At 41.5% G+C, this 9,919-nt stretch overlaps 1 non-coding gene across 1 annotated transcript; it reads right to left on the reverse strand.

Moving 5' to 3' along the window:
* Positions 1–9,506: 9,506 nt before the first annotated feature.
* TRNAC-ACA lies at positions 9,507–9,578 on the reverse strand. The gene has a single exon. It is a non-coding gene; the product is annotated as a tRNA-Cys (tRNA).
* Between the last annotated feature and the right edge of the window lie 341 nt (positions 9,579–9,919).

The following is a 9,919-nucleotide window of genomic DNA, read 5'->3' on the forward strand; positions in this document are numbered from 1 at the left end:
ACAAAATGAAGCAGGGCAAAGGCTAACAGAGTTTTGCCAAGAGAATGCATTGGTCATAGCAAATACCCTCTTCTAACACAAGAGAAGACTCTAGACATGGACATCACTAGATGGTCAATACTGAAATCAGATTGATTATATTCTTTGCAGCCAAAGATGGAGAAGCTCTCTACAGTCAGCAAAAACAAGACCGTGAACTCCTTATTGCCAAATTTAGACTTAAATTGAAGAAAGTAGGGAAAACCACTAGACCATTCAGGTATGACCTAAATCAAATCCCTTACAATTACACAGTGGGAGTGAGAAATAGATTCAAGGGATTAGATCTGATAGACAGAGTGTCTGAAAAACTATGGAGGGAGGTTTGTGACATTGTACAGGAGGCAGGGATCAAGACCATCCCCAAGAAAAAGAAATGCAAAAAGGTAAAATGGTTGTCTGTGGAGGCTTTTCAAATAGCTTTGAAAAGAAGAGAGGTGAAAAGCAAAGGAGAAAAGGAAAGATATGCCCATTTGAATTTAGAGTTCCAAAGAATAGCAAGGAGAGATAAGAAAGCCTTCCTCAGTGATCAGTGCAAAGAAAGGCAGAAGATATTAAGAAGAGATGACAAGAATACACAGAACTATACAAAAAAGTTCTTCATGACCCAGAAAATCACGATGGTGTGATCACTCACCCAGAGCCAGACATCCTGGAATGTGAAATCAAGTGGGCCTTAGGAAGCATCACTACGAACAAAGCTAGTGGAGGTGATGGAATTCCAGTTGAGCTATTTCAAATCCAGAAAGATGAGGCTGTGAAAGTGCTGCCCTCAATATGCCAGCAAATCTGGAAAACTCAGCAGTGGCCACAGGACTGGAAAAAGTCAGTTTTCATTCCAATCCCAAAGAAAGGCACTGCCAAAGAATGTTTAAACTATCGCACAACTGTGTTCATCTTACATGCTAGCAAAGTAATGCTCAAAATTCTCCAAGCCAGGCTTCAACAGTATGTGAACTGTGAACTTCCAGATGTTCAAGCTGGATTTAGAAAAGGCAGAGGAACCAGAGATCAAATTGCCAACATCTGTTGGATCATAAGGAGAAGGCGATGGCACCCCACTCCAGTACTCTTGCCTGGAAAATCCCATGGACAGAGGCGCCTGGTAGGCTGCAGTCCATGGGGTTGTGAAGAGTCGGACATGACTTTCCCTTTCACTTTTCACTTTCATGCATTGGAGAAGGAAATGGCAACCCACTCCAGTGTTCTTGCCTGGAGAATCCCAGGGATGGGGATTCTGTCTCTGGGGTCACACAGAGTGCGAAGTGACTTAGCAGCAGCAGCAGTTGGATCATAGAAAAAGTGAGAGAGTTCCAGAAAAACATCTACTTCTGTTTTATTGATTATACCAAAGTCTTTGACTGTGTGGATCACGACAAACTGTGGAAAATTCTTAAAGAGATGGGAATACCACCTGACCTGCCTCTTGAGAAATCTGTATAAAGGTCAAGAAGCAACAGTTACAACTGGACGTGGAAAAACAGACTGATTCTAAATTGGTCAAGGCTGTATATTGTCTCCCTGCTTATTTAACTTAAATGCAGAGTACATCATGAGAAATGCTGGATTGGATGAAGCACAAGCTGGAATCAAGATTGCCAGGAGAAATATCAATAACATCAGATATGCATGTGACAGCACACTTATAGCAGAAAGCTAAGAAGAACTGAAGAGCCTCTTGATGAAAGTGAAAGAGGAGGGTGAAAAAGTTGGCTTAAACTCAACATTCAGAAAACTAAAATCATGGCATCTGGCCCCATCACTTCATGGCAAATAGATGAAGAAACAATGGAAACAGTGGCAGACTTTATTTTCTTAGATTCCAAAATCACTGCAGATGGTGAATGCAGCCATGAAATTAAAAGATGCTTGCTCCTTGGAAGAAAAGCTATGATCAACCTAGACAGCATATTAAAAAGCAGAGATATTACTTTGCCAGCAAAGCTCTCTCCAGTTAAAGCCATTGTTTTTCCAGTAGTTATGTATGGATGTGAGAGTTGGACTATAGAGAAAGCTGAGCATGGAAGAATTGATGTTTTTGAACTGTGGTGTTGGAGAAGACTCTTGAGAGTTCCTTGGACTGCAAGGAGATCCAACCAGTCCATCTTAAAGGAAATCAGTCCTGAATATTCAGTGGAAGGACTGATGTTGAAGCTGAAACTCCAATACTTTGGCCACCTGATGGGAAGAGCTGACTCATTTGAGAAGACCCTGATACTGGGAAAGATTGAGGGCAGGAGGAGAAAGGGACAACAGAGGATGAGATGGTTGGATGGCATCACCAACTCAATGGACATGAGTTTGGGTGAACCCAGGGAGTTGGTGATGAACAGAGAGGCCTGGCATGCTGCACGGTTCATGGGATCGCAAAGAGTTGGACATGACTGAGTGACTGAACTGAACTTGCTGAAGGAGACAAAAGAATTGTACACAGAAAATTATAAGACACTGATGAAAGAAATCAAAGATGACACAAACAGATGCAGAGATATTACATGTTCCTGGGTAGGAAGAATCAATATTGTGAAAATGACTATATGACCAAATACAATCTACAGATTCAATGCAATCCCTATTTAAATTACCAATGGCATTTTTCATAGAACTAGAACAAAAAATTTCACAATTAATATGGAAACACAAAAGACCCTGAATAGACAAAGCAGTCTTGAGAAAGAAGAATGGAGCTGGAGGAATCAAGCTTCCTGACTTCAGATTGTATTATGAAGCTACAGTCATCAAGACAGTATGGTACTGGCACAAAACAGAAGTATAGACCAATGGAACAAGATAGAAAGCCCAGAAATAAACCCATGCATTTATGGGTACCTTATTTTTGACAAAGGAGACAAGAATATACAATGGAGCAAACACAGCATCTTCAATAAATGGTGCTGGGAAAACTGGACACCTACATGTAACAGAATGAAATTAGAACACTTCCTAACACCATACACAAAGATAAACTCAACATGGATTAAAGACCTACATGCAAGATGAGAAATTATAAAATTCTTAGAGGAAAACATAGGCAGAACACTTGATGACCTAAATCAAAGCAAGATCTTCTATGATCCATCTCCTAGAGTAACAGAAATAAAAACAAAGGTCAACAAATGGGACCTGATTAAACTTAAAATCTTTTGCACAGCAAAGGAAACTATAAGCAAGATGAAAAGCCAGCCCTCAGAATGGGAGAAAATAATAGCAAATGAAACAACTGACAAAAAATTAATTTCCAAAATATACAAGCAACTCATACAACTCAATGACAGAAAAACAAACAACCCAATAATTAGGTGGGAAAAAGACCTAAACATACATTTCTCCAAAGAAGACATACAGATGGCTAACAGAAACATGAAAAGATGCTCAACATAATTCATTATTAGAGAAATGCAAAGCAAAACTATAATGAGATATCACCTCACACTGGTCAGAATGGCCATCATCAAAAATTCTACAAACAATAAATTTTGGAGAGGGTGTGGAGAAAAGGGAACACTCTTGCACTGTTGGTGGGAATGTAAATTGACACAGACACTATGGAAGACAGAATGGAGATTCCTTAGAAAAGTAGGAATAAAACCACCATATGACCCAGCAATCCCACTCCTACACATATACCCTGAGGAAATCAAAATTGAAAAAGGGAAATGTATCCCACAGTTCATTGCAGAACTATTTATAATAGTGAGAACACGGAAGCAACGTGGATGTCCATTGACAGATGAATGGATAAAGAAGTTGTGGTATATATACACAATGGAATATTTGAGTCAGTTCTGATGAGGTGGATGAACCTGGAACCTATTACACAGAGTGAAGTGGGTCAAAAAGAGAAAGATAAATATCATATTCTAACACATATATATGGAATCTAGAAGAATGGTACCGAAGAACTTATTTACAGGGCAGCAATAGAGAAATGGTGGCTTCCATGGTGGCTCAGAGGGTAAAGAATCTGCCTGCAATTTGGAAGACGTGGGTTTGATTCCTGGGTCAGGAAGATCCCCTGGAGAAGGGAATGGCAATGCACTCTAGGATTCATGCCTGGAGAATCCCATGGACAGAGGAGCCTGGTGGGCTATAGTCCATGGGGTCACAAAGAGTCAGACATGACTGAGCTACTAAGCATAGCCCAGCACACAATAGAGAAACAGACAGAGAGAACAGACCTATAGACATAGAGAGAGAAGGAGATATATGTATACTTACGGTTGATTCATGTTTAGGTTTGACAGAAAACAACAAAATTCTGTAAAGCAATTATCCTTCAATAAAAAAAATTAAAAAGAAAAGAATAAAAATTAAAAAGTTTTAAAAGTTCTTGTTTTTGATCATCATTAAAACAAAAGCTACAACCAAAACCAGTCAGTAACTTTTTCATGTTTTTGTAACATTAGTTTAAAATAAAATTATAATTCTGTTATTTTCCATCCAGTGGTTAAGTCTCACTAGCAATAAAATGATTTTGATAAGAGCAAATCATTCAAGTCATTGTGTTTCCTACATTGAAAAATACAATGAATGCTTTTTATACTCATGTACTGGTGAATGTGAATATAGCAGTCTTCGAAGTCTGTCACCCACCACCTATACAAGGTAGGACTAGATTCAGATGCATGTGACAAAAAGTCCCCAGATACCAGTGTCTTAGACAATGGAGACAGTTGTAGTAATGGCCTCCAACGAATCACTCTGTGCTCTGTGTCTTTGAGTGACTTGAGTAATCCAGTCAGACAATAGTATACGTAACACAAGCAGAGATTTGAAAAGAACGTGCATATTGGGACTTGCTTTTCCCCTTTTTGGAACCCTGAGACTGCCATGTGAAGACTCCTTAGGCTGACCTACTGTAGGATAAACAAAAGGAGCAAATGTGAGCCATCCCAGCTGAGGTCCCCGAGGCCCAGCAGACAAGTAAAGCCAGCCTAGACTACCCAGCTCCAGCCAACATTCCAGCTTCCCAGCTGACCCATAGAACCAGGAGCTACATTTGGTAATTGTTGTCTTAAGGCACTAAGTTTGAAGTAGTTTGTTATGCAGCAAGAGATACAGATATATTTAATACAGGAACTTGCTTTCTTTCTCTTACAAAGGAGAGATATGAAGTCGAGGGGTGATACAGCACTCCTCTGTGTCAAGGACTAAAGCTTCTTCCATCTTCAGTCGATAACTTGCACATTGTGATCCAAGATGGCTGCCCAAGCTCCAACCGGTGCAGCGTGACCTCTAGCCAGCAGGAAGCAGTGAAGCGGGTGTGATGGACAAAAAACATGCCCCTTCTTTCTGCAAACACTCCCCAGAAGCTTCACATAGCATTTATGCTTGCATCACATTGACTTAGTCACATGGCTGCAGCCAGATGCTAGAGAGCTCGGAAGTGTAGTCTTATTTCTGGGAGCCATTAGCTCAGCTAAAAATCTGATTTTTATTGAACTGGAGAAGAAAAGAAACAAAATTGTGGGGAAAATGAACAGCTTCTGTCTAACTTCACTGTGTTGCAAACTAGTGCAGCACTCATCTTGGATTTCCAGCATCTAACAGGGCTTCAGTAACATCTGTAGAATGTTGCTGAGGGAATTAAGGGGGGTTTATTCTCCAGACCACTGAGGGAACTCACAAGTTTAGGAATTGCACCTCACCTTCAGGAGATGGTTAGCATCATCCTACTATGAGTGATTAGATAATAGAGAGGCTTCAGAATATAGCAAGAAAATCAGGAACCTTAAAGTCAGGAATCCTGTCTCTGTTACTTGTTTTCTGGATGACCTCGGACATAGGGTCTAATTTTAAGTATCCTTGTCTTTAAAGTGAAAATAAAAATTTCTACCTTAATGGGAAGTGATTTTTAATAGGTACAGGGTTTTTATTTGGGGGTAATGTAAAGTTTTGGAAATAGATAGTGATGATGATTGCAGAACATTGTGAATGGAATTACTGCCCCTGAAATGCACACGTTAAAACGGTTCACTTTAAAGCTTACCTTGCAAGCTTGCCATACTTCTGTGTGTGCCTCATGTGAGTTCACAGAGGAATTAGACAAGAGAAACGTTTAGAGAGCAAAAGTAAAAAGCAGTTGCAAAAGGGTGGTATGGGATGGAGTAAGGGGTTGAATGACAGTGGTTGGAAGACAGTAATTACATTTTCCAGGAATATTTGATTCTTGTAACCAGAACCCTCTGTGGTCTCCTGGCATCACGCAGACTGCACAGAGAAATGCATGGCATGCAGAATTAGTGATGCAGTGGTTCTCCAGTAGACTTCTGTGCAGAATTAATAGTGCTTATGTTTGCAAACTCTCAAAAACTTTATAAATTGAGCTGAGTGAGATGGAGTTCACTCAGTGTGGTCAGAACTGGTTATTTAACCTCAATTCAATCAACACGAAAGGAGCACCTATGTGCAATCATTACGGCTATTGATAAATATGGTTCTTGCTTCAGAACACGAGGTCAGATTTCAGTCCCCCACTGCCTTTGCTTTGGCAAATGAAAGATGAACAAAATGATGTGTGTCACATTGGATGAAAAGATTCCCCTTCCCTTTTCCAGGCTCAGTGATTGCAGAAGCACCTAGAAGATGAAACCTCCATCACCTGTGTCTATGACTACAATAAGCCACACTGGCCACTCTGCACTAGACATACAGCATGAGGGAGAAATATACTTTTCTGTGCTTTGCCACTGAGATTTGGCACTGTTTGTTACTGAAGCATCTCCTAGCCTAACCTGACTGATGCTATGTGTCTCTCCCTGGACTAAATGAAGATTTTAACACAGAGATTAAACTCTAAAACTAGCCAGTTTCTCTAAGCTGGCTACTTTCTTGCTGTGTGATCTTGAAGAAATCAACTAACTCCTCTGTGCCTATTTTCCCACATATAGAAAACATGGATAGTAATGGAAACCACATTGTATACAGTTTTTATGATGACTGTATTATATGAGCAATATAGCCCAAAAAAGTCCTGAAAAGTGCTGAATGCTGCTGCTGCTGATCATCTCACTTAGTTCTCATAACAACTCTATATGAGATTTGTTGCTGTGCCAAGCCATTGAGGTGCTGGCACTGCTACTGCAGCATAACCTGGCCCTGGACACAAAAAAGAAAGAAAGTTTTGAGATTAGAATGGAGCATTGATCCATCAACCCACCTTTGGGGGCACACTTCTATGTCTCTGGAAGCCGTCCAGATCTGCTGTGCAACTACTTTTCATTCTGTCCTCATTTGTTTTCTAGAGGACATGTTCACTTACTCAACTTCCCCAGTGACCAAATACATGTAAAGGATGCCCCCTGGCACCCCTGCCCCAGGACAGAGGCTCAGAGATACAGCCAGTCCTATTTTCTTAGACTGTCCTGCTCTTCTGCCTATAAGGCAAGCTGGGAATCAAACCCTTGGATATACGATCTGTTAGAGTCCCTTCTTTTTTTTTTTTTAACTGGAGGATAATTGCTTTACAATATTATTGTATGGGTTTCTGCCATACAACGTGAATCCGCCATAATTATATATATATCTCCTCCCTCTTGAGCCTCCCTCCCCCCTCCCATCTCACCTCTCCAAGTTGTCACAAAACGCCAGGCTGGGCTCCCTGTGTTATACAGCAGCTTCCCTTCTGCACCAGATTCATCTCTTACTCTGCCAAAGCTGAATGACTGACTGATTTTGCTACTATTTTTGGCTGCCCTGGGTCTTTGTTGCAGCATGAAGGCTCTTCATTGTGGAGTTGTGGTGAGTGGGCTTAGTTGCCCCACGATGTGTGGGGTCTTAATTCCCCTGTTTAGTTCAGTTTAGTTGCTCAGTTGCGTCCAACTCTTTGTGACGCCAGTGGACTGCAGCACACCAGGCTTCTCTATCCATCAGCTCCTGGAACTTGCTCAAACTCATGTCCATCCAGTCGATGATGCCATCCAACCATCTCATCCTCTGTTGTCCCCTTCTCCTCCTGCCTTCAATAGTTCCCCAAAAGTGAAAGTGAAGGTTGCTCAGTCATGTCCGACTGTTTGCAACCCCATGGACTAGTCCATGGAATTCTCCAGGCCAGAATACTGGAGTGGGCAGCCTTTCCCTTCTCCAGGGGATCTTCCCAACCCAGGAATCGAACTGAGGTCTCCTGCATTACAGGCAGATTCTTTACCAACTGAGCTATCAGGGAAGCCAATCTGGGGTCAAATCTGAGTTCCTTGCATTGGAGGCAGATTCTAAACTACTGGACCCCTAGGGAAGTTCCCCAGATGGTTTATTTAGACCACTAACATAATTAATTAAAATAAAAATTTGTGTACAAGATAAAAATATCCCAAAGATGCAAATATGTATAAAGAAATATCTCTTGCACCTTCTTTCTAGACTTCCAGTTCCCCTCCCTGGGGGCAAACATGGTGACCAGCTTCTTCAAAGTGGTTTTACAGTGATTTTTTGTTTCTTTCTCTGGCTGCACCACTGCACGGAATGTACTTCTGAGACTAGCATCCTTCCTGCCCTGTAGCTGTACCTACCCACTGTTATCTCCCACCAGCAATGCCCTCCTTCTGGTCCCCTAATCCTGCACATCCTGCTGTCTGTTCAAGTCACCTTCTCCAGGAAGAATTTTTTTTTTTTTAGCAATCCAGCTGTTACTCATCTCTTCTTCCTGACATTACTATTTCTGTCACTTATATGGACATTTTTTCACATCCAGTTTATCAGTTGCTAGTTTCCAATTGCTTGGTGTGGGCCACCCTCACTTTCTCAACCAGCCTGCTGGTTGATTTCCATTCACATGGCTTCCTCTACCACCTACACCCTAATCAAACCCACTTTCCTGAGCCTCAGACATAATTGCAGTTGAAATTGGGCATCTTCCTAGTTGTCCCCTGGGAACCTCCAAAGCATCCTTTTTGCCTTTAACTTATTCTACTTTTCGTATCACCTCTCTCAATGAATGGCATCAGCACCTATTTAGTCATCCAAACTTGAAACTTCAGTCTCCTAAGCTCTGCACCCTATAGCCCCCCTCCAACCCTCCAAGAGAATAATCTGAATGGGAAGGTGAGAGAAAACTTATGCCAAGTCTTGTCAATTGCATATCAAAAATGGCTGTCAAATCAATCCCCTTTCCTCACTCCGTCTGTCTCTGCCTTCTCGTTTCATCTCAGACTATAAACAGGTGTCTTGACTCACAATATATTTAGTGTCACTTTTTCTGTATTTTTATACTTTTTGTTGGTGATTCTACTGTTTAAAATGGCCCACAAACAAAGTGCTATCTAGTGTCCTAAGTAAAGAAGGCTGTTACATGCCTTACAGAGAAAATACCTATGTTAGATAAGATCTATTCACACTGATACAAAGTGAAAGTGAAGTCGTGTTGGACTCTTTGCAACCCCATGGACTTGTAGCCTACCAGGCTCCTCCGTCCACTGGATTTTCCAGGCAAGAGTACTGGAGTGGGGTGCCATTTCCTTCTCCAGGGGATCTTCCTGACCCAGGGATCGAACCTGGGTCTCCTGCATTGTAGGCAGACACTTTACCATCTGAGCCACCAAGGAAGTCACAGTTCACACTGATAGTTACAGTTAAAGGTTATAGTATTGTTGGCTATGAGAGTAATGTTAATGAATCAACAATATATTGGACATAAGCTGTCTTTAAGGGGTTCCCTGGCAGCTCAGACTGTAAAGAATCTGAGTACAATGCAGGAGACCTGGGTTCAATCCCTGGGTCAGAGAGTTACCTTGGAGAAGGGAATGGCAACCCACTCCAGTAGTCTTGCCTGGAGAATTCCATGGATAGAGGAGCCTGCTGGCGATGGTTCATGGAGTCACAAAGAGTCAGACATGACTGAGCAGGCATGCAAGTTGTCTTAAAACAGAAACACACATAAAACAAG

This window comes from Bison bison, unplaced genomic scaffold, assembly GCF_000754665.1.
Source record: "Bison bison bison isolate TAMUID 2011002044 unplaced genomic scaffold, Bison_UMD1.0 scf7180017863957, whole genome shotgun sequence".
Classification (NCBI taxonomy): domain Eukaryota; kingdom Metazoa; phylum Chordata; class Mammalia; order Artiodactyla; family Bovidae; genus Bison; species Bison bison.